The 23,487-nt window shown below is 40.5% G+C and overlaps 1 protein-coding gene across 4 annotated transcripts in view; it reads left to right on the top strand.

Moving 5' to 3' along the window:
- Positions 1 to 23,487, top strand: part of DYNC1I1 (dynein cytoplasmic 1 intermediate chain 1) — a 298,287-nt gene that overhangs the window by 72,838 nt on the left and 201,962 nt on the right. The gene's annotated exons all lie outside the window — the stretch shown is intronic.

Raw genomic sequence — 23,487 nt, 5'->3', positions numbered from 1 at the left:
TCAAATAATACTCTAAAAGAAATTGAAGCTGATAAAATGCTCCCCCGAGAAACAAGAAATCCCACGTAAGCAGAAGAGGGAGAGGTGCGTGCTTCCGATAAGAGGAGGTTGCCTTCGTGGAAAAGAGCATTATCGGTATAGCCAAGCAAATTCTCTTTTTACTTTGTGATATTTTATTGTTTGGTGTGGTGAAGAGAGTGGGAGAGTTCCGGGTTCATGGTTGTTATGTAGTAAACACTGAACAGAAGCACGAGAATGAAGAATGATTTGCATGCCTTGCTTGGTTTACAGTGAATATATGTATTTGTGCAGTTTGGTTGGTGCGAGCTACAGAGCTTTTCAGTTTGGGTTCCAAGCACATAATAGCCAAAGTGAAATCTGGTGCCTTGAAGTAGAGCGCTCCCCACAGGGCTTCTGGAACCCTTTCCTGGGTGATGCAGGCTGCTGCTGGGAGGAGTCTTGTGACAGGGCCCTAATCTTTCAAATCTGAGCCTGAAAGGATTATTAGAAGCAAACAAGGAGCACCCTCTGGTGGTGAAAGTTTAAACCTGTCACTTCGCCAGACTTCAAGAACTGCATATTAAAGTGGCAGGAAACACCGAGTTAGAAAAGCCTTTGGGAGTTCACCTAGTCTATCCTCGGACCTCCAGGCAGATCAGAAAGATTATTAAAAAACAACCTCACCACCCAACCAAAACATTTGTTTGACTTAATTTGCCGCCAGAGGTATTTGCAGAGCTGTAGCCCGAGGTATGTTTATTTAGCCGAAAATCTGACCCATAACCTAAAGTTATACAACTGAAATAGGAGAAGGAGTGAATTCTATTTTGAAAATGTGTAGACTGCAGGTATTGGAAGGGGTACAGACATATTTACAAGGGAAGATAAATTAAGGATGAAAAGGCCTCAACTCTCAACTTTGAAACTAGAACACATCAAAAGAAAAAGCCTGGGCATTCCGTTTTATTACTGCAAAGAGAGCTTGGGCGCCCTCGTTATGCTGTGGTCCAAGCAGCAGGAAAGAAGGAATTTATTTCTCCGCCATTGGCAGAAGTTCTTCCTGTTTTGTTAAACAAGATTCATAGAGGTTTTTTTTTTTTTTTTTTTTTTTGCGGCAGTGGGTGTTTCGATGGTTCAGATTCCACAATACAGATTTGAACTCAAAGCTAGCCCCTGCAGCTCTAGACATTAAACGATGCCCGAAGGGTCCAGACTGGCAGAACTTCAGACAGGGATTCAGCAAGTTGTCCTCTCGCCGCAGACGCTTCTTCAACCTTTGGCAGCCCACCGTCACCCAGCTGCCTGGCTGACAAAGGTGCCCCGTGCTCGCCTTTCACATGCCGTGTGAAGGGAGCCGGCGGAGGGAGGACTGGGGGGCACATCGGGCAGTGGGCAGCGGGAATCCACCACTTGGCAGGTTTGGGTTGGCTTCTGATTTGGGGCTTGAGCCATGGCAATGTTTTCCTGACAACGGTAGCCGTTCAGAAGTAGGAGGTGATGAACTATTGGATTTTATGACACAGTGAGGCTCTTGGATGGGTACTATTTAAAGCCATGGTGTATGTAAGATCCGTGGCGTATTATCGCCCATAGTATATGGAAGAATGTGTTTTTTTAAGTCATACTGCAAGGATGGAAAATGTAACAATAGTCAAACGAGTGATCTCAGAACATCGATGTTTTTCTATATCCAATGGAATTCCAGTGCACTAAGTTTTTGCCATGTTGCCACTTTACTCTTAAAAATGAAGGGAAGGGACTTTTCCCAAATTTAAGTCTCTTTTCTCCACCATGTACTATAATGAACATTCTCTTAACTTTTGATTGTAATGACCTGTTCTGAGAAACACTCCGGAGAACAATTTAAACCAGGATGATTAAGGATTGACGTCCCTATGAATATTATTTTTCAATACATATTTAAGTCATGAACTACAGAAAAATAAGGCTGAAAATAGGACACCCTGACTGGGAAGCAGGATATCTCTATCCCCCAAATATTTTAAATATGGGTTTTTTATTCCCAAGTTGTAAGAAAGGAAAAAAAAAACATTATGCTTCCCTGCCAGACTACCCCTGCCTTGCCTGTTATTAATACGCCCAGGACTGCCCGTGACCTCTGGACATTAGTTAGGAGCCAGTGTTCTGTATCCTTATTAGGGTGGGTAAGTGGCTGGCTCATACTAGACACCCAATAAATGCTGTTGAATGACAAAGATGATGCCACAAATATCTTAGAAACTCCCAAGTTCTGCAATGAGCCCTGGGAGGATGAGAATTTCTTAACTTGCTGGTAATGCATAAGCCACTCTGGATGGAGGAGAAAACTTATACAACCTGTTGGTGGTGTTTGAAGTGTTCTCTGATCTTCCTCTCTTCTTTATATCTCATCAACAGGAGCTGAATGGCTTCCGGTCAGCTCCCTCCCTTCCCACTGCTTCCCTCCCACGCCTTGTTTCTTATGCTCAAGAAAGACCAATCTGCTTTCGTTGTCTGTAGTGCCATGTGGCGTTGGCTTCCATACACACACATGTACGCCTCCCATCCCTGAATGCTCTCTCTCCTGTCTGCCTCCCTTTAGGAAGTCAAAGGAGGAAGGAACAGTCAAGGATTATCTCCTTGGTAATTCCACTTCTGGTAGGCGTCACTCCTACCATGAACATAGTCCATCTAATGATTATCTAAATGTCTGCCTTGGGTGGGCTGCATGTCCTTCCCTTCCATGCCCAACATGGTGCCTGGCTCAAGGAAAGGGCTCAGTATCAATGGAAGAAATGAAGAATGCCATGACGCTGGAGGAATAATAAGGAAGGAAGAGAAAGTATTCACCATACTTTGGCGGGGAGGGAGTATGACCTATGCATTAAAGTTACATTGGCTTTATGGGGTTTTTAAGGAAAAGTCCTGAGAGCGAGCTTGTGTGGAGATAGGAGTTCAGGGTTTCCATTTCAGCCAGGCCTCTAATTTTATTCCCATGAACTTGAGCGTTAACTATCCATCAACATGGCCCAGTTATGAGAACAGAAGGGGAAAATCGCCTGTGTTGGCCAAGACAGAGCAAACCAGTCACCAAGTTGTTACTGTGGGAGACACTACTTAAGTACTTGAAGTTTGGAAGAGATGTGAGGGGAGGTGGTTAAGGAAGGCTTTTGTTTCACTTTTGCACTTTTAAAAAAATATATTTTTTCTTGATTGGTTGAGGAGAATTTCTGCTTTGGCTTCCCATCCTCTCCAGTATATACTTAATCCAAAAGCTGTAAGTGTAGAATTGACTAGGGTAGTCTAGTCTAGCACTGTCCAATAGAAATGTAATGAGCAGATCACTACTTGTGTATCTTAGGGGTAAATACTCAGTACTGCGATTGCTGGGTCTTAGGTTAGCTCTGTTTCAACTTTTTGAGGAACCTCCATACTGTTTTCCAGAGAGGCTGCACCAACTTGCATTCCCACCAACAGTGTAAGAGGGTTCCCCTTTCTCTGTATCCTTGCCAGCATCAGTCGTTTCCTTACTTATTAATTTTAGCATTTTGACTCGTATGAGGTGGTATCTCAATGTGGTTTTGATTTGTATCTCCTAATGCCAAGTGATATGGAGCACTTTTTCATGTGTCTATTGGCTATCTGGATGTCTTCTTTGCAAAAATGTCTGTTCATGTCTTCTGCCCATTTCTTGATTGGATTATTTGTTCTTTGGGTGTTGAGTTTGATAAGTTCTTTATAGATTTTGAATACTAGTCCTTTATCTGATGTGTCATTTGCAAATATCTTCTCCCATTCTGTCAGTTGTCTTTTACTTTTGTTGACTGTTTGCTGTGCAAGAGATTTCTATCTTGATGAAGTCCCAATAGTTCATTTTTTGCCCTTGCTTAATGTAGTGATCTGGAGGGGCACCTGCACCCCATTGTTCATAGCCACAGTGTCCACAATAGCCAAACTATGGAGTAGAGCCCAGATGTCCATCGACAGATGAATGGATAAAGAAATGTGGTGTGTGTGTGTGTGTGTGTGTGTATAAAATGGAATATTATGCAGACCTATAAAAAATGAAATCTTGCTGTTTGCAATGCCATGGATGGAACTAGAGGGTATTATACTAAGCAAAATCAGTCAATCAGAGAAAGACTATTATCATATGATCTCACTGATATGTGGAGTTTGAGAAACAAGGCAGAGGATCATAGGGAAAGAGAGGAAAAAGTGAAACAAGACAAAACCAGAGAGGGAGACAAACCATAAGAGACTTTTAATCTCAGGAAACAAACTGAGGGTTGCTGGAGTAGAGTGGGATGGTAGGGATGGAGTGGCTGGGTCATGGACATTGGGAGGGTATGTGTTGTGGTGAGCATTGTGAATTGTGTAAGACCTACACCCCTTAAAGAATACATTATACGTTAATTCAAAACAAACAAATAAACACATAGTGACCCAGCAACACCTGGGTGGCTCAGTTGGTTAAGCAGTGCCTTCAGTTCAGACCATGATCCCAGGGTCCTGGAATCTAGCCCCACATCTGGCTCCTTGCTCACCAGGGAGTTTGCTTCTTCCTCTGCCCCTCCCCGTGCGCTCTCTCTCTCTCTCTAACAAATAAAAAAATAAAAGCTTTTAAAAAAACAAACATAATGTCATCATTAATTTTAATACTGTTTTATTTAACCCAATATATTAAAAACATTATCATTTTAATATGTAGTCAATATAAAAATTATCAGTGAGATATTATACATTATTTTTTAAGTCTCCAAAATCTGGTTTTTTTTTTTTTTTATTTTATACTTAGGGGATATCCCCAATTTAGAAAACTAAATTTTCTTTCTTTTTTTTCTTTTTTTTGAAAAAATATTATTATTTATTTATTTCAGAGAGAGAAAAGGAGAGAGCATGAGCAGGAGGGAGGAGCAGAGGGAAAGGGAGAGACAGACTCCCTGCTGAACAGGGAGCCTGATTTGGACTCAATCCCAGGACCCCAGGATCGTGAACTGAGCCAAAGGCAAATGCTTAACCAACTGACCCCCCAGGCACCCCCAGACTCTAAATTTTCATTGGAAATACTTGAACAATAATTAGACTTCTTAAAATTTGCAATTGAAACAGCAAAATCAAATGTTGCAGTTGCTCCAAACATATTTAAAAGCTTTTAAATAGTGGACTCAAATATCAGTTTTTTAAGTTAAATATAAGTAAAAATGCAATTCCCCGGTTGCATTAAGCATCCTCAAGTGCTCAGTAGCCACACGGGGCTAATGGCTCCAGATTGGACTGCTCACATCTACCACACACCATGATTTCGTAGTTCAGAAGCTGAGACCCACAAAGCCAGCCTGATCTTCACTTCACCATGGCAGGCCAGAGGTCCCTGGGGGAGGACACAGCCCCTTGTTTGTAGAGAACGCCTCCAACGGCATGATGACATCATAAATTTTCCTTCCTTTTGTGAGATATGGTATGTCCAAGCAGGTGTTAGATGGCTGGACAGGAGCAAAGTTGTACTCTAAACAGGGCAAGTTCACAAATAAACCTCATTTAGTCATCACAGAGACAATTATGAGAACTCCCCCTGGGTTCTCCCTTCATAGTTCAGAGTTCAGGTAATGGGACGTTTGCTCCTACCCTCTCTTCGCACTGTACGAGGGACTGCCAAAGACTGTGTATGAACTCCTTGTTAGTTATCGACACCTATACCACTCCCCTCTCCCTTCTCCCCACATTCCATGTGAAGTGATTAAAGAAAATGATCAAGATTTGAATTCTAAACCATGTATGGGTGAGTTCTAACTCTTCCAACACCTTGGTGGCCCCCAAGAGCATTGCCAAAGAAAGTCATTTTCCAGAGAATCTAGGTAGAAATATTTATTTGGAACCTTAAATATGAAACCAGCAGTTCTTAGGGTTACAATTTCCTGGTGGAAGCCAAACTCGATACCCCTGGAGATACGTTGGGAAAACACAGGCTTTGGTGGTATAACCTTGACTCAAGCTCTTCAGCTGGCCCGCAGGTTCCTACACTTCACCATCTATCTCTAAACTTTAAAGAACAGGCAGGTATCTGGAGAACAGCCATGGTGACAGCTGGATGCAAATTAAAAATCCCTAGTGAAGATGACACACACTACTCTTATTTTTCATTTCTGTTCTATAGACAAGAACGGACACTGTTCCAGACAGATACTGACATCTGCTACATTTTGCTTCCTTGAACAAGGCCTGCCATTTCCCCTTTGACACTTGATTAAAGTGTTAATCCTCTTTCAGAACTAACTATAGAGGGTTCAAGCCTCTTGTTAACAAGGTCAAGCAATTGAGGGATCCTCTCCTAGGACATTCATTTTCTTTAACAATATTAACCTCATATTATCTTGGTAAGTCTCTTAAAAGACAAAAAAAAAAAAAAAAAAATGGAGGAGGAAAGGGAAAAAAAAAAAGATGGGCTCTTTTTAGGAATACAGATACCCTAGAATTTTATTTCATTTTATTTTTTTAGATATTGCGTTTATTGAATAGACAAAATTTCTGCTTTAAAAAAAAAAAAAGATAATTGCTTTCCCTATCCCTGATACTTCTTTTCAGCTGTTGGTCAGGAGAGCTTTAATGGTTTAGTTCTTGATTTAAATTACACATTGAAAGAGATACTGGCTTAGTTGCTGGCCAGTTTTGATATTCTAAAGCAGAAGTCTCCTGCTAAAAGTTAACTTACGTTTTTGAGCACCTAGGTAGAGTACCATAGGTGGTACAGTCAAATAAATTCATTTATCCAAACTATTTCTTCCAGTGAAAACAGAAGGGTGCTAAACAACAACTAAAAATAAAGCCAGAATTCAATAAAAAAGACAAAATGTAGAGTAAGACTTAGTGCCAGTGGACACCATCTTATTTCCTGTACTTCTGTAATCTGTAGTTTTACAGCAGGGGAAGGGACATTGAGAAAAAGGGCCCCAGAGCATCATGTGAACTTTAGGCTAAAAAGGAGATTATATCTTCATTATAGTACCGTACTGGAAAATAAAATATTATACCTAAAGAAGATGGTCCGGTACTTTGTTTAACTATCAGTTAGCCACTTAATTGACCAACATATCACACTCTCTAGATCAAGGATTAATGTGCTGATGGAGTTCAGAAGTAAAAACTTTTGCATGGAATGAAAACGTCCCTTGAAAGCTGCTATGAAGGATCCGTCCCTTTAATATTCCATACAACCTTAGGGTAACTTAAAGAGCCTCTTCACAGCAGGAAGATGAATAATGAGGCAAAACATGGGCCTGGAAGCTCATGTTAAGAACACAAAAGTTGTTTTGAGATTTTTTTTTTTTTAAATCTGACTCCAAGGTTCACACATGGCAGGTAGATGATCTAAGTACATTTCACTGAGAAAATCACTAACACCCCAATTATAGACCTGATATCAAGTAAATATGTAATCACAGATCACTAACTGCTTTTCCCAGATCCATTTACTGATCCAATCCCCTTGATTTTTCAAGGCACACCTTCTCATAGGTCCTCATCCCTGGTCAGAGGCACATTAATTCTGTGTACCAGCAGTGCCTGGCATAGTGCTTAATATTTGGGGTAGGAATGGATGGACGGCCTGACTTAGTGCAAAGGTTAGTAGCAACTGTCTGCCTAAGGAGCCAGGTAATAGAAGAAATAAAAGTAGGGTAGGAGGTAGGGGAGGTGCTCCAGAATTCATAATTTTAAGCACTGGAAGCTATAGTTGATTTAAGCAGGGAAGAACTTGAATGAAAGGATATTCTGTAACTCACAGAATCAACATGAAGTTTGAAAAAGCACACTCAGAGGACAGGCAGAAACCAACCAAGAGAAGCTAATTATTAAGGAGACAGCCCAAACCCATAATACATAGAGTTTTCAGTAAGTCCGTGACTCTGCTGGTCATGGGGGAAGCATGAGAAGCAGGAGGAAAATTCAGCATAAGTAGTTATTCTAGAGAAAAGATACTGATTCCTCTCCCCATGATGGGGAAAGATGAAAGTGAGTGACCTCGCTAATTACCCTTTCAAGATATGGTCCAATACTGAGGGTTTAGGTTGACTCTGGTTGGGCAATGGCCCAGGCACTGAGTCAAGGCCACTGAGTTCCTGTGTAGCCTATATTCTTGCCACCACTGTTGTCAAATCTAAAGACCTCTTCTATGATTCCCTTTTAGAGTTACTTGTCTGCTCTGGGCATCGTTGAATCAGTGGGACCATAATTTCTAAGTTGTATAGCCATTAAATGGTAGAAGCCTTTTGAGTCACCTGGCCAATGGAATGAGTGTGTGCATGGTAGCCGTTCTGGCCCATGCAGCATTATGGCTCTCAGTATTAGATAAACAGTGTATTTGCCATAGACTTTGAAGTTTACCAGACCATTAGACCTATACAGACTTTTCTGAAATAGCAGGTCCTCTATATTCGAAGGTTTTTCTCCCATCTTCTAGCCTACTGTCTTAACCAGGTATGGAAGGTAACCCTGCTCCCTCTGCAGGTCCTGCCGGCATGACGCCCTGTGCGGCAGGGGGACGATCAAGGGCTGTATAGAGAGCCAGAGAGCTGGCTCAGCCCTGGTGTAAGATGATGAAGATGCAAAAAGAAAGGAGGTGGCTCTTCTTTGGCTGTCAAGCAAGGCTTAGTATAGAATATGGTTTGGGGTTACTTCCAAGCCTCCATAGCTTTCTCCGTATTTGGTTTTTCCTTTATTTGCTAGCGAGCACTGTCCCTTGCATGTGAGCACCTTGGTGAGTCTGGCAGTTCAAAGGGCTTGTACTCCAGAGTCCACAAAATTTAAAATTTGCTCTTGATTTTGGCAGACATCTGTGTATGCAACCATTTGTCACAACCAGAGAAATTGTGGGGGTCTGCGCCTTAAGCTAACATACAGAGATTTTGAGTTTGTTCAGCCCTTCTTTAAGCTGTCCAGTCCCATTAGCGGCATCCAGCTCACCCCAGTGTCTCCACATTCTTCATGCCATTCACACTGTTCAGTGGCAGTGACACTTTGATCCCTTAAATCCTTCTTTTCAACGGACACTTCATTAAAGATCACCACAGAAGAAAACTTACCCAGCTATTCATTGTGGCTGACAGGTTCACATTCCCAGAGTCTGAGTTTTCATTTTCTTTAGCCCCTATTAGGGCAAATAACCAACACCAATTCCCTGAGTGATTGTCTTCTGATACTCGTATCTGTGCCAGTCTAGCTCCATGGTTGCCAACAATAAAAATTAGCCGCAGTTAACCTACACAGAAAAGGGGTTTCTTGGAAAGACATGAGAGACTTGATAGAATTGATGAATTAGAATTGGGTCAGCAATAGAGAGATGCAAAGCAGCCCTAACCTCTACTGTGACTGTACTTGAAATAGGGCTTTTAGGAGATAATTAAGGTGAAATGAGGTCCTCGGGGTAGAATCTTAATCCCATAGGATTGGTGGCCTTGTAAGAGGAGGAAGAAAGAGATCTGTCTCTGTCTCCACGTGCACACACAGAGGGAAGGCCATGTGAGGACACAGTAAGGAGATGTCTGCAAGCCAGGCCGGGAGTTCTGACACACCGAGTCGGCGCGTAACTTGATCTTAAACTTCCCAGCCTCCAGAACTGTGAGAAAATAAATTTCTGTTGTTTCAGCCACTCAGTCTATAGTATTTTGCGAAGGCATCCCAGGCTGACAGAGATAGCAGCTGACAAGGCCATGCCACAGACTCCGTTCTGCCTGGTAAGACCCAGCATCCTGGCTTCCTGTCAATGGACACTCACAATCACGTTCAGATTGCATAGTCACTCCTGCCTTGGAAACCTCTGCTTCTCCTTGAAACCTGACAATACTTGCTGGAGCTTTAAAGAGCAGTATGGAAGTCCACTTAGCTAGACCTAGGTGACATGCCCTGCGTTAGCTGTGAGGGGCCAGGCAGAAGAAAAACTGCTCTCGTCCAGTTTCTGTAATGCTCAGGGAGGCTGTGACTCTACTTTGATCTGTCTTGCTATACTCCCTGCCAGAAGAGACTGTTTGGTTGCTGGACAGCCCAAAATACATATTTAAAAAAAAAAATGCCCATGATGTGAGAAGAAAAAGGGGGAGGTAAAAAAATATATTTATTATGTGCCCAGCACACTCATGTACTTCTGGTGTTGCTGTAACGTTTGCTCATCTTAAATCGGAAGTACGGAGAGAATGCAGCTCTTTGGGTTTGCCGGCAGCTGTCTATGATACTACTGGCTGTCAGAGGATGATGGGGAAATGGTATGAAAGAAATGATTTTAGTGCCATCTTTTATTTTAAACAGTCTCAGTTGGAGTGTGCAGTTAAAATTGGGTGGAAATGTTGAAACCTCACTCCCACTTTCTCCCTAAAGTCTTGGCCAAGTGTAGAGGAGAGAAAGGTGAAGTTGACATGATCTGATGGCCTTGGTGGAGTGGGGAGGAATAAGAGGGGTCCTGACCTCAAGCCAGTCCTTGCTACTATGCTGGCTGACATCTGTTCTATGATGTGATGTTCTTTGACTTCCTGGGCATTGGTGCCCAGTATCACAGCACGTGACTGGTGGACTAGTATCTGTTCTCTTTGTGTGGCAGTGTTCCTAGGAGTATGGGCCATTTCGATCTTGGTAATTGGCTTTTCTCTCAGTTTTCCTTGCCTCCAGACCTTGAGTCAATGCCTGATCCTCTCTCCAGGTGCTGGCCTAGAAGTCAATCCCCAGCCCATGCCTTGTAGTCTCTTTATCTACCGCAACAGAGCCTCGTGGCAGACTGGACTTCAATTCAGCGTCCATGCCTCAGATGATCTTAGGGAGGCTCAGGTGCCCTCCTCCGTTCTTCTCTCTGTTTTATCATGCTGACCACCCCCACCAAAGCTGGGGTGTCTTGTGGTAAATGAGACCTGTTGCATAATGGTCTCCTCCTAGTATCCTAAATAGGAAATATGGTTCAAGGGTCTTGGTGCTCAGTTCTCTTCTCTGTTTACTTTGCACTGCACCCCTCCCAATTCTTTTCCCCAGAAAGTAAAAATCCAGATATATCTAAATATTTCTCTCTTCTTCTCTTTGCGTGCTCCTTTCCTTGCCACTTACCTGGAAATAAACTCCTCTGAGTTTAACTGCCCTCGCCCCCCAGCCTGGGTGAAGGAGTGCACAGAAGGAGGAATCTTTACAGTTTTTGATATTCTAAGTGGTAAGGAAAAGGAATTTGGAATATTCTTTCTCCTTTAATTAAACCTAACTCTCCTTTGAAAAGAGAGCTGAATGTTTCCTTAGCTGCTTTATTTTCATACTTTTGTATCAAATGAATGCCATAGGTAGATTAGAGTGAAGATCATTATGTTCAGAAAGACAAATACAAAAACACATTAATACTTCAAATACAACTCCCACGGCACACCAATACTGATCATTGCTCTTGATCAGCAATAGATTCAAGAAATATCAGGATTAAAGAGCCTTACAGGGTAGAACAAACCTTTTTATTTGGTTATAAGGATAACAGTTGCTATGTTGACTAACTCAAGAGTTATATAAAGGTTTCACTTCTAGCATGGCAACACCGGGAGCTTTATCGATTTCCTTCTCAGTAAAATTAGTGAGCGTTATTTAAGGAAAAACAAAACAAAACAAAACCACCTATTTAAAGTTTCTGGAAATGATCCCAAGGGCATACAGTAAATGAAAAAAAAAAGTATTAAAGAAAACTTACTAAAACTTGATAAGAACAGGAAAAATCTGTGATATTTGAACTCTCTCCTCTCTCTTCCCATTATAACTTGAAACAAAGTCCACTTCAAGTAAGTGTAGCAACAACAGAGCTGCCTCTCCTACCAGCTCCCAGTGGAGAGCTACAGTATCTTCCTGGGAGGGGCAGGACATTAGCATGTCCATATCTGTCACTAGCTACCTGTTATAAAGCCTACTTTCCAAGGAAGGGCAACAGAGAAGTGGGCATTCTCTTTTTCAGCCTACCACAAACTTGAAGGATGGGTATTTTACCTTGACTTCAGCATTCTATAGATTCTGGGGCCCTAATCGCTTTCACCCAATTCATATGTAAGGCAGAGGCTCCACTTAGGGAGAGGCAAGCCAAATAAACCAGAGACTACAGCAGGACTTCACTCTGCCAAGCACTGTGCTCTGAAAGCAGAGGTATCACTCAGAGAGAAGTGTGCCTCTATTCCCTCCATCAGTGCTAGAGCCTGGGCTCGGAGATTTTGTTCAGACATAGAGCTTAGAATTTCTTCCCAAAGAAGCTGAATTTGTTTGCAGCAGAGGGTGGGGATGTTCAAGCCAAAGGACATTCTCAAAACAGTGAAGGTTATGGTGTAGAGCAATTAAGAGGCAAATGGTAGATGCATTAGAGATAGAAGTTAAACCATAGGTTGGCCATAGGTTTACCAGACGGAACCAAGGAAACAGACAGCTAAGAAGAGCCCTCCTGGGATCAGACAATCTCAAAAATTGATCTCAAAAAGCTATTTTTGTAAAGGAGTCTGAATGTAATTGGATCAATCCATGGAGAAATTTGTGCCCCAGGACATTGCCAAAAACAACAGAGCAATCTGCCAGCAATTAAGTGGAATTTATTGTCAAGGAATGGGATGGTTAAAGAGACTGCAAAAGACCATCATTTCAGAATGACTTTGCACATGTCCAAGGCTGCATCCTCCAAAGAGCAGTATCCTATATGGCTTCCCACTACATGGGAAAGGGAGAGAACAGATATTAGGAAAATAACCTAGTCATGAAGCATAAAGAAGCAAATAACAATAACCAACTCCTGCGGAAAGGGAAGGGGATCAACCAGAACCCAGAATTTCTGCAGTATTATCGAAAATAACCAGTTTCCAGCAAAAAAATGTGAGGCATACAATGAAAATGGGAGGTCTGATGGGAAAAAGCAGGCAAAAAACCCCTGCCTATGAAAGTGAGCAGGTATGGGATATAACAAGTGAAAACTCCAAAGTAGTAGTAGTTTCTCTCTCTCTCCCTCTCCCTCTCTCTTTATATATATATGTATAGATAGATAGGTATACTGAGAAAGAAATATGAATATATAGATTTTTTTCAAAGAAATAAAGGAAACCATACTTTAAAAAAGAAAATGAAGGTATGATTACAGTATTTCATCAAATAGTGAATCTCAACAAAGAGATACAAGTTATAAAAAAAAGAATCAATTGTATTCTGGATTTGAAAAGTATAAAAATTGACAAAATATTCATCAGACAGCACAACAGTGAATTGAACTGGCAGAAGAATTAGCAAACTTGAAGAAGGATTGATGGAGAGTATTCAATCTAAACATGAGAGAGAAAAAAGAATGAGGAAAAATGAAGAGATCCTCAGCGAAATATAGATACCATTAGGTGAATATAATTATATATAATATATTGAATATATTGATATACATACACACAAAGGTGATACGGAAAGCAGAAAACAATAGTTAAATAATGGCCAAAAACGTCTCAAATCTGATGAAAACATTAATCTACAAACACAAGAGTCTCAACAAATTCCAAGTAGGACAAATGCAGAGTTTCACAAAAGACACATTCTAGTATAAATATTGAGAGCAGCAAGAGAAAAATGAATTTGCACTTACAAGGGAGCCCAACAGGATTAGCAACTAACTTCTCATCAGAATAATGGCAAACAGAAGACAGTGGGATGACATTTAAAGTGCTCAAAGGAAAAATTGCAACAGTAAATGGGAACCTAGCAAAACTGTCTTTTAAAAATGAGGGTGAAATAAAGGCATTCCCAGGTAAAGGAGCACCGAGAGGATTTGTCACTCCAGAACCACCTTAGAAGAAACACCAAAGGAAGTTTTCCAGGTAGGAGTAAGCGATGCCAAATTCACTCCCACAGGAGAAAACAAAGAGTGCAAGGAAAGGCAATTAATTGTGTGCCTACGGAAGACAATATAAATGCATATTTCTTTCTTCTCTTAACTAATTTCAATAGCAGTTATGTAAAACACTATGCATATCATTATACTGCTGGCCTTATAGGAATGTATGTTGCTGGGAGCAACACAAAGAAAGTGAGTGAGAAAAGAGCGGCATGTGGCCCAGGGCAATGACTCCAGATAATAATTTGAATGCTCAAGGACAAATGAAGAGAACCAAGTGCAGAGGCTAAATAAGAAAGGTTATATGTACTGAACTGTTTCCCTTTCTTCTCTTAATTTCTTTAAGATACATAAAATTATATAAAGTTATAGCAATGCATTGTTGGCTTTGTAACCTGTAAAGATGTATTATGCATAAAAATAACAGCGTGAAACCAGGGAAGGCGGAGAGAGCTCTACAGGTGTAACATTTCTACATTTCATTGGAAATAAGTTAATGTAGGTCTGAAACAGGAAATAAATCAAGAAATAGTGAAAAAAATCTTAAAAATGAAGGTGTTAGACATTATTCACTTAATGTAAAAGGAAGCAGGAAAAGAAACATTAAAGAAAAAACAAACATGAGCCAGAGAAAACAAAAATAACATGGCAGGTATAAATGCCACTCTAGAATATTAGTGAGTGATGGGGTGGGAATGACAATGGGTGCCTGGATGGAACCAGACCTGCCAGAAAGGGATCCAGAGGGTCCTGACTATTGTGGATTCAAACAGCAGGCAAGTGTATGTGATAGAGATAATGAGATAATCATTATCTCTATCACACCTGAGACCCAAAGAGATAATGCCTTGGTCTACAAAGGGATGTCTAGGAATGTAACAGAGTACCAGGTGACTAATACAGTTTGCTAGGAAGGTACTGGGAAAGTTGTAAAAAAAATTAAGAAAATACTAAGGTGGCAGAAAAATATGGCATGTAAAGGTGACACAGTCTCAAGAACTTCTGACGGTGGGCAATACATTTTTTTTTTTTTTTTTTTTAATGACAGTATGAGGTCATCTGAAGTAAAAATCTGTCTTGAGGTTCAACTGAAATCTATTGGTCGTGACCATCTGGACTGCTGTATGGGGAAGGATTCTGAGGCCCCATCCTACCTTATCTCAAGTAAAGATGTCTTCCACGGGCATCAGATGGGAAGCAAGTCTGCCCTGTGTTAGCAAACACTGGTTGCAATCATCCCGGTGGAGGGTCAGGACTGAGGCAGTGTAAAGCTCAGAGTTGTTAGCAGTTATATTTTATAACTTATATAAATAATAACTCTTTTGAGTATTTTGTTATTTAAAGAAAGTTTCCAATGTCCAGTATTTTCTTTTTTTTTCTTTTTATTTTTTTTTTTTTGTCCAGTACTTTCTTTGCTAATTTTCTATAGTGGATAGTGACTAGCATTAAAACTCTTACACGAAAAGGAGCTGTATCTGAGCACTAGCAAGGCAGTGAGGAGTAAGCAATTTCAGGGAAGAGGAATTACAAGAGTAGAGTGAGTGATGGCAACCAAGGAAAAAGAAACATGCCCCAGCTCTTGTGGCATAAAGCATGCAAAAAAATGTTATAAAAAAATAACTAGCCCAGGACATGGAAATGAGGGCAGGAGAGCTCTGTGCAGTCTCCATAAATTGTAGACAGGCAAGGGGTTCCAATTTGGGGTATTCAGTTGAGGCAATGGAAATTCAGCCGTATGACCTAGGCTTTCCTGGAGCCTGTGGAGGTGGGAGGTACAGTATGAAGGAAATGCCTACTTTTCTTTTCTTCTGATTTCCAGGAAGAGCAAAATTTCCTCAAAACCCTTGACTCTTTTGCCTTTCTTTTCTTCTTCTAATAGTAGAAGTGTATGAAGGTTGGCGGATGATAATTAGTGGCAAGCATTTCTTGATTGGATGTAGCCCATTTATTAGTGCTTCTAGGCATGGGAAATGTGGCATCTTTATACTACTGTCATCCCCAGACCAAGCAGAGGTAGTAACATCAGTAAGTGTTTGCTGTGCCACCTGGGAGCTCTTCCAGGGTCTCAAATCTGGGGGAAAGGTGCAGTAAGCCTAGTTTTGCTTTCATATTAAGTTATAATTGCCAAGCTATCCCTTATCAGTAGTAATGATGGTAGTTTGGTCTTCATTTTATTCCCGACCTTATTTCTCAATGAATTCAGAACTTAGACAGGAAGGAATGGTATTACTAATTTGACCCTTCAAAACCCCCACCATCTTGGTGCCTGGCCTGGAAATCTAACCCAAGCCTCCCATATGGTAAGAGAGAATTGCATCCGTTGAACACTCCTTCTGACCACATCTCTTGTTTCCTTCAGTATGAAGCTCAGTAGCATAATATTCCTGGCCTTTTGCCACCGCTTTACTCACTCTCCTCTACCCTCAGACCTCACCCCAGAGGAGATATGGTGACTTACCTGGTTGGTAGGTTTAGAAATATAAGCTAGGAAGTCTCGGTCTTTTGTTGAAAGAGTGAGGATACATAGAGCACAAGTTACATTCTGCTCCTGTGTGACATTTGTCATACTCACACTCACCTGGGAGGTCTGGCAAGTCTGGCCTTAGCTGTGAATAAGTGGGTAAATCTGCCTAATTCAGGGAATCAATTAGCCGGTCTGTTTGGCTTTCTCAGTAAACTAGAGTTCCTGCCCAGTCTTTATCCATAATGAAATGAAAAGTGTTATTTTGATCCCACTCCACTTCTGTCTTCGTCTTATTTCTCATTTGGGTGCTATTTATTTGGTCCTCTAAGAATTTCGACAAATATTGGGAAAATCATGGCAAGATATCAGTTCTGGAGAGATGAAAGTACTGAAGATAACATAAATTAGACAAAAAGAAAATAATCAATGTTCCAGGGGGGAGGTTTCCATTCTAGCAACAAGGAAAGAGCTCATTTCTCAAAATGGATCTCAAGATCAGAGGGAAGCAATAATAAAGTCAACTTCATGTTGAGCTCTGAACTTCTCTTACTTCCCTGTGAATGTGTGTAATGCTGGACCTGTGTGCAATAGGACCATCTGTGCGAATTAGGAAGTGATTTGTGAGGGCCAGGATCCAGGAAAGTTGTTATCCTTGGTGACTTGTTTAAAAAGAAACAAACAAACAAAACCCTGTTTACAATATATTATTGGAGAAGCCTAACATGGAATAAAATTTCCTGTAAAATTATCAGTTCAGGATTCTAATTTTGATAACAGTTCGGATAATTTTGTTGCGGGAAAACCTATATTGGACTAAGAAGCTTCCCTTTTTGTAAAATCAGGAAGTTTTTGGACTATGGGGAGAAGAGTTGGTCTTATTTAATAGCCCAAAAGTTGCAGTGTGAAATTTGTTCCTTGTGGTCAACAAAGCAAGTGCTCATTGTCTTTCTAACTGTGGTAGACCGAAGGCTCAGGCTGTTGCCAATATTTTCTCTGGTACTGGGAAGTAAGACTTAGCTGATGGCTCAAAGAAATTGGAAATAACCTAAGTCCCTCTAGCTGATTATTCTCTAATCTCTAATGTCATTTGGTAAATGGAAACCCATTCACATTCCTGATTAAGCAGTTGGGGTCAGGCATACAAACATGTATGGAATAGCACATGGTGGATGATATTAACTCCAAGGCTAGAAGCAAAGTTATAAAATATGTAAGAATATGATGAATGTGTCTGAGTTCACAGTTTATTAACTGTTCCCAGAGGATGGGATGTGCTTTGTGCATCACTAATCTCTTTATTCTCTTGGTACCCTCAGTCCTGTGGCTGAGGACACCCACATTCATACATTTCCCCATCTTTCGGTCCCATTTAAAATTCCCTTCCTCTCTTACTTTTCCTACGGCTTTGACTTAACAAAACAATCATCCTTCTTTTGAACAGCCATTTTTGATATGTTTAGACATCATAATATTCATCTTTCTTTCCAACCCTTTTCTTAAGAAGACATTATGAAGATAAAATGAGAAAATGACTGGAAAATACCTTTCCTTAAACTATTATTTCAGTGATAGAGATCGATTTCACTGCTGGAGGACCGAAGAAATATATATGTCATACCAATTTTCCCTTCCTGAGATGGATCGGGACAGTGTTCCTGCCAAAATTGGTGTTTTCTTAGTAACAATGTACTTTCTTGGGATGCCTGTTTTCCTAAGAGGACAGAGAGTTATGTCGTATTTCTTGAAGTACCTGGATCGAGAGTTTGGACAGCTGTCTTCTTCTCTCTTTAGCTCATGCACAGTGGAAACCTCTGCAGAGTCATCTAGCAGAACTAAATGCTGTCCCAGTAGCCTTCAGGTTCTCTAGACAAGCAGTGATTTTGGCTGCCAGAGGGATTCTTGGGTGGGCTGGTGGGGAAGCATCTTCCAATAACCATTACTAAAAGTGTCAGCCTAGGTAAATTCATGTTCATCTGGGTCCATTTTATCTTATTTTGTTTTAATTTAACCCAGATCGTGAGGTTCAGATGTTACGTTGAGCATGAGTTTAGGGAGGTGTGGTGAAATTTGAAGAGAGGGGAAAAATGTTCCTTGCCACCCTTAGAGACAACATACTAAGGAAATAGGACTTTTCCCCTCCCTCTCTATTTTGGTAATCCTTGGCTTGGCATATTTGGGTAAGAAAATGAAAGGTTTGCCTACATAGTTGAAATCTCTCGTCACATTATATCATCTGAAGCCTATTTGTACGTTGGGATCATTTTATTTGGTTTCGGTTAGACATAAAAGTGTTCTGTGGTCTCCTTTTTTTTTCTTTTTCTTTTTTTTCAAGGCCTTCTGGCTTTTGGAAAATTGAGTGATTTCATCCCAGTCCGGGTTTCCTAGTAAATCTTGTATTTTTACTCAAATTACTTGATCAATTAGTTATGTCAGCTGCCCGAGATGTGCCTTTTTATTAATAGTACCTTTTATCAACTCATTGGAATTAGACACTGCGACCATGGTCTGAGACTGGTAACATCTTGCAATAATTTACATCTTGCAATAAATATTACTTTAAAAAATAGCACCACAATTGCTCATTTGTGAACTTTTTTGGATGTGTCCCTGTGTGAGAAATTGCATTTGTATTATTATTAGTTCTGACAAACTGGATTAGGTCTTGGCTATTGTTAAGTGGTTCTATCTGCCCTCAAATCTACTGAGAGACGCAGCATTTTTAATGAATTTAATTAAAACTGCATGTGGTTTATAGGTTGCCTCCAGCCAATATGCCATTCTTCTTGACTGAGCGGATTTTCTGCAAATGCATAATGATGTTTTATATGAGAGATGTTTGAAACTCCCTCTTACTAGCCTCCAGGTAGTTTCCATGGAATGACATAGTGATGAAATATTAAAATTTTGAAAAAAACCCTTTCTACTTAACTGAGTCATGTTTACACAAACTAATGTATGCATAAGTGTGTTAAATATGTTTGTCAAAAGTGGGAGAGACATGGATTGTATTTCAACACCAGCAATATGTTGGCAGTGAAAGATTTTTAAGCAATTCCAATCTGGCAACACTTTGGAAGATCTGCTATATGTGCTATTCTTTGAAGTATTACAAAAGAGGCCGTTATGAAATTTCCTTTTAACATTTAAGTTCATTTCCCCAGGTAGCTTTAATGATTCTTCCCTAATAAGCAGAATTATAATAGAGATGACTCTCAGCATCAGTTTTAAACATAGCCTTGGAAGATATTGGTGATAGAATGTAATATCTTTTTTAAAAATAAAGACAGCTGCTGCATTTTCTTAATATACTTTAAAGAATGAATTATTTAATACATTTATAGAGAGAGTTAGTGAAGTCCTCTGACTGCATAGACTCAAATTCTGGTTTTAGAAGTTGATCTTTATTTGATCATAACAATAAGAGAACAATAGGGGAGTAACACATCTTGACCCATTTCACCCCAGGTGTAGTCTTTGAAAATAGTAAACACTATCAAGGAATGTAACCTTTCATATTACCTGTATTAAGTACATAACGAAATGTCTAATGATTTTGAGCCCAGCAGGGCCACAGTCAGGAGACTTTGTAAGATTGCAGAGAGGAAGTGGCTCAATGATCCTGGGAACATGGGACTGGGATTTCTTGAGAAGTCAGTGAAACAGACAACAAGCATGAAAATCAAGAGAGGTCAGAGAAATACCCGAGATAAACCCAGCTGACCGGCTGTATCCACAGAAGTGTAGGACTGCTTGCAGCCTTAGTTTCTTCAGGTGAAGAAACCTCAGAGGGCAGCAGTGAAGACCAAACACAGCACATGTAAAAAGAAAATTCCATGCGAGATGCTTAACATAATGCTTGTTATCAGTATTCATAAATTTGAGCTTAAAAATTAACATTTGTATATATTCTAACAAGATGTCCAAATGTTTCCATAAAATATCCCATGTATTGATTCACAATCACCAAATACCTTCTCACTTCCACGAACCCTTTCTTTTTCCACATGTGAGTGGCGTGTTACTTTAGAATTTTTATTGTGTGATCTACACTTGCTCTTCGCTTCTTAAAACTGGTATTGTTTTAGGTAACAGTATCTGTTTCAAAAACGTCGTCGAGTGACAGGACATTGACAAAATTGTATTTCCTTGTGCTGCATTTTTCGTCCCCTAATTTGGGAAGATAAAAATTTCTCTGAGGAAAAGCTGAGCTATCAAAGGTCATATTATGAATTCTACTTCTAAGATTTGGGTGGCATTAGTTAATAATAGCAGCGACCCTTTATTGTGCTCCTATTACTGGCCCAGAGGGACAAGCTGTCCACATATTTTCTCTTTACTCCTCACTCCTAAGCCAGACAGATTGCACTCCTCCACATTTTGCAAGGAAATTATGATGCAGAGAACTTAACTTGCAGACAAATAGCCACACTGTGATCCCCACTCTCCGCTTCCTGACGTGCAGCTCCTTCCCATGATGCCACTCTGCCTCACACCAGACAGCTCTTTCCTTTAGAAGAAAACACATTCCCCCCCCCCCCCCAAAGCATTTTCAGGGTTATCTTATTTTGCCTTTAGAGAACTGATCAAATGTGCTGCTTAGCGGCACAAACCCTGGCCCAGGAGGCAAAGTGGAAAAAAACTGTTCTGGAAATTCCAGATAATCGAGACACAGTAGGTGAAAAGATACCTCGGTTTCACTGAAGGACATGTAGAAGAGAGTAGCAACAATCTCAAAAAACACGTGAGAAGTATGCCCTTACTGTGCGAGGCGTTCCGTTTCCACGATGACTAGCCACGGAGAAGGGAGTCAGTGTCCCGGTTCTGTTCATTCGATCTGCATGTGCTTAATGTAGACGACAGGGCCGCTTTCAGCAAAAAGTAATTCAAAAGGACAGCTCTCGTCATGTCACCTCCTGATGAAAAATTCTCTGCGACTTCTGGCAAAGTGCAAAATGTCACGTGAGCATCGGAGGCCCTCCAGTGTGACACTAACCTTCTTAGCCCCGTCTCCTGTCACGCCCCACTGTCCACAACCCAGTCTCTCTGTTTTGGTCGTGCAGTTCCTTAACCCTGGCTGCATGTTAGAAACACGTGGAAACTTTAAAAATAGACAGATATGGGGCACCTGGGTGGCTCAGTGGGTTAAAGCCTCTGCCTTCGGCTTGGGTCTCGATCCCAGGGTCCTGGGATCGAGCCCTGCGTCGGGCTCTCTGCTCAGTGGGGAGCCTGCTTCCTCCTCTCTCTCTCTGCCTGCCTCTCTGCCTGCTTGTGATCTCTGCCTGTCAAATAAATAAATAAATAAATAAATAAATAAATAAATAAATAATAAAATAAAAATTTGAAAAAAAATCTTAAAAAAAAAATAGATATCTGGGATCTGCCAGATATTCTGGCAAAATTCTGGTTTAATGGGTCTAGTGTCGGGTCTTCAAATCTGTCCAGCCAATGAGGGCAATGAGAATGCACAGCCTGGATTAGGGACCAGTTCTCTAGTCAAAGGAGATTTGGAAAACAACTTCTTCCTCCTGACTGCACTATTTATTGAAGGTCTTCTTTCCTCCTGAAATACCTTTTCTATCTCCTTCCCTCCTACCTCCCCTGGCTAACTACATCTTTTAAATTCTTCCCATCCTGTAAAGGCTCTTCTCTAAAGAAGCTTTTTCTCACTTCACCCTCCCCCTTCAATGGAATGCCATATCTCTCTCATTTAAACTTCTACAAAATGTCTTCAAGCCCCTATTTTAGCATCTGCATCTCCCGCCATAACCTCCCATAACCTTTCCTCATGAGCAGGGCCTAGGTTTTACTGATTACTTTGTACACTACAGACTCAGAAAAAAATTAAGTACATATATTTCAAATGTTGCAAACAATCTTTACACAGATTCTTGGTGAAGATAGCATCATTCTTCATTTCTGATGATGTTTGAATTGAGTCCAAGACTCACTCAAAATCTACCCCATAACAATGAGAATTCCATTTTAGGGTCTACAGGCCCTCGTTAGTTTTTAGACTGGTGCAAAGGTCTGGGTGCTTTGTTCTTGGGAAATGTTCCAGAGTTTCAGTAAGAATCTCAGAGGTTCTGTGATCTACTGACTTGTTAAGAGCTACCATCCAATGAAATAAATCTCCTTAACTCAGCATGCAGGGGTGACATTGGCCCTGTTTGCTGGTCACTAAGGTTCCATTTCTCTTCCTACCAGGATAGCATAGCTTTAGAATACCTCAACTCTGTTAGGTTGAATGGCTTCATGAAAATATCATTAGTCTAAAGACTAATCAAGCATCGCCTCTGTCATTCAGATGATTAAGCATTTTTTAAATGAAAAAATAAAATTAGATTAAAGGTGCTTTTTTTTACTGGTTCAGAAAAGGTTAGAATTCCTACCTTGACTAGATGATAGGAGTTAGTACCTCAGAGGAGAGAAATGTTCAAGGGCTTATATGAGTGAGTATGTGTGTGTACGTGTGGGGAGGTGGATGGGTGTGGGGTATGTGTATCAAAATGGAATTTTTCTTAGACAAAAATTGCCAAAGATCTGGCTGTCTGCAAAAGGAGTAAAATTCATTTTGGTGAGCCACCTCTGAGTTTCATTATTTGCTGCTGAAATATTTAGGACTAAAACAACAATAATCAAAACATGACTTAGTAGCTGTTAGAGGTAATTTTTCTATTCTTGGGCACCAAATAGCCAGAAAAGCATCTGTCTTCTCAATTGAACTGATTTGTAATTCTAGAATGTAGGAGGAAAAAACTGGAAGGCCCTCCACTTAAATCTGTAATTTTGGTAATTCTGAAGTAATGTGACGTAAGGAATTTTGATCAGCGCTTAGTTCAGCATGGGAGATCTCCTTTCAAGGAATGAGAAGTAGTTGGAAGTAACTACAGTTGGGGTTTGACCTGACTAAACTGAAACAGAACACAGGAGACAGTAACTAGTGAACCTAGTAAAAATTTTATAAGCTGAAGTTATGGGTTAGCAAAATATATATATATTTTTTTTTCACACATGTATACGTACTTCAAAATAATTGCCAAGAATGAACATCAGACTAAATCAAATGAAATTTGATGTGCCTTCCTATGAAAAAACACCAGCATTAAAATTCAGGATTTCCAAAATGCAAAAATTAGGAGGTGATTATTCATATTTTCACAGGGCTCTCCATTTTGTAAATGTAAAAGAATCT

This window comes from Mustela nigripes, chromosome 4, assembly GCF_022355385.1.
Source record: "Mustela nigripes isolate SB6536 chromosome 4, MUSNIG.SB6536, whole genome shotgun sequence".
Lineage (NCBI taxonomy): Eukaryota > Metazoa > Chordata > Mammalia > Carnivora > Mustelidae > Mustela > Mustela nigripes.
This window is presented reverse-complemented; position numbering and strand designations above follow the sequence as displayed.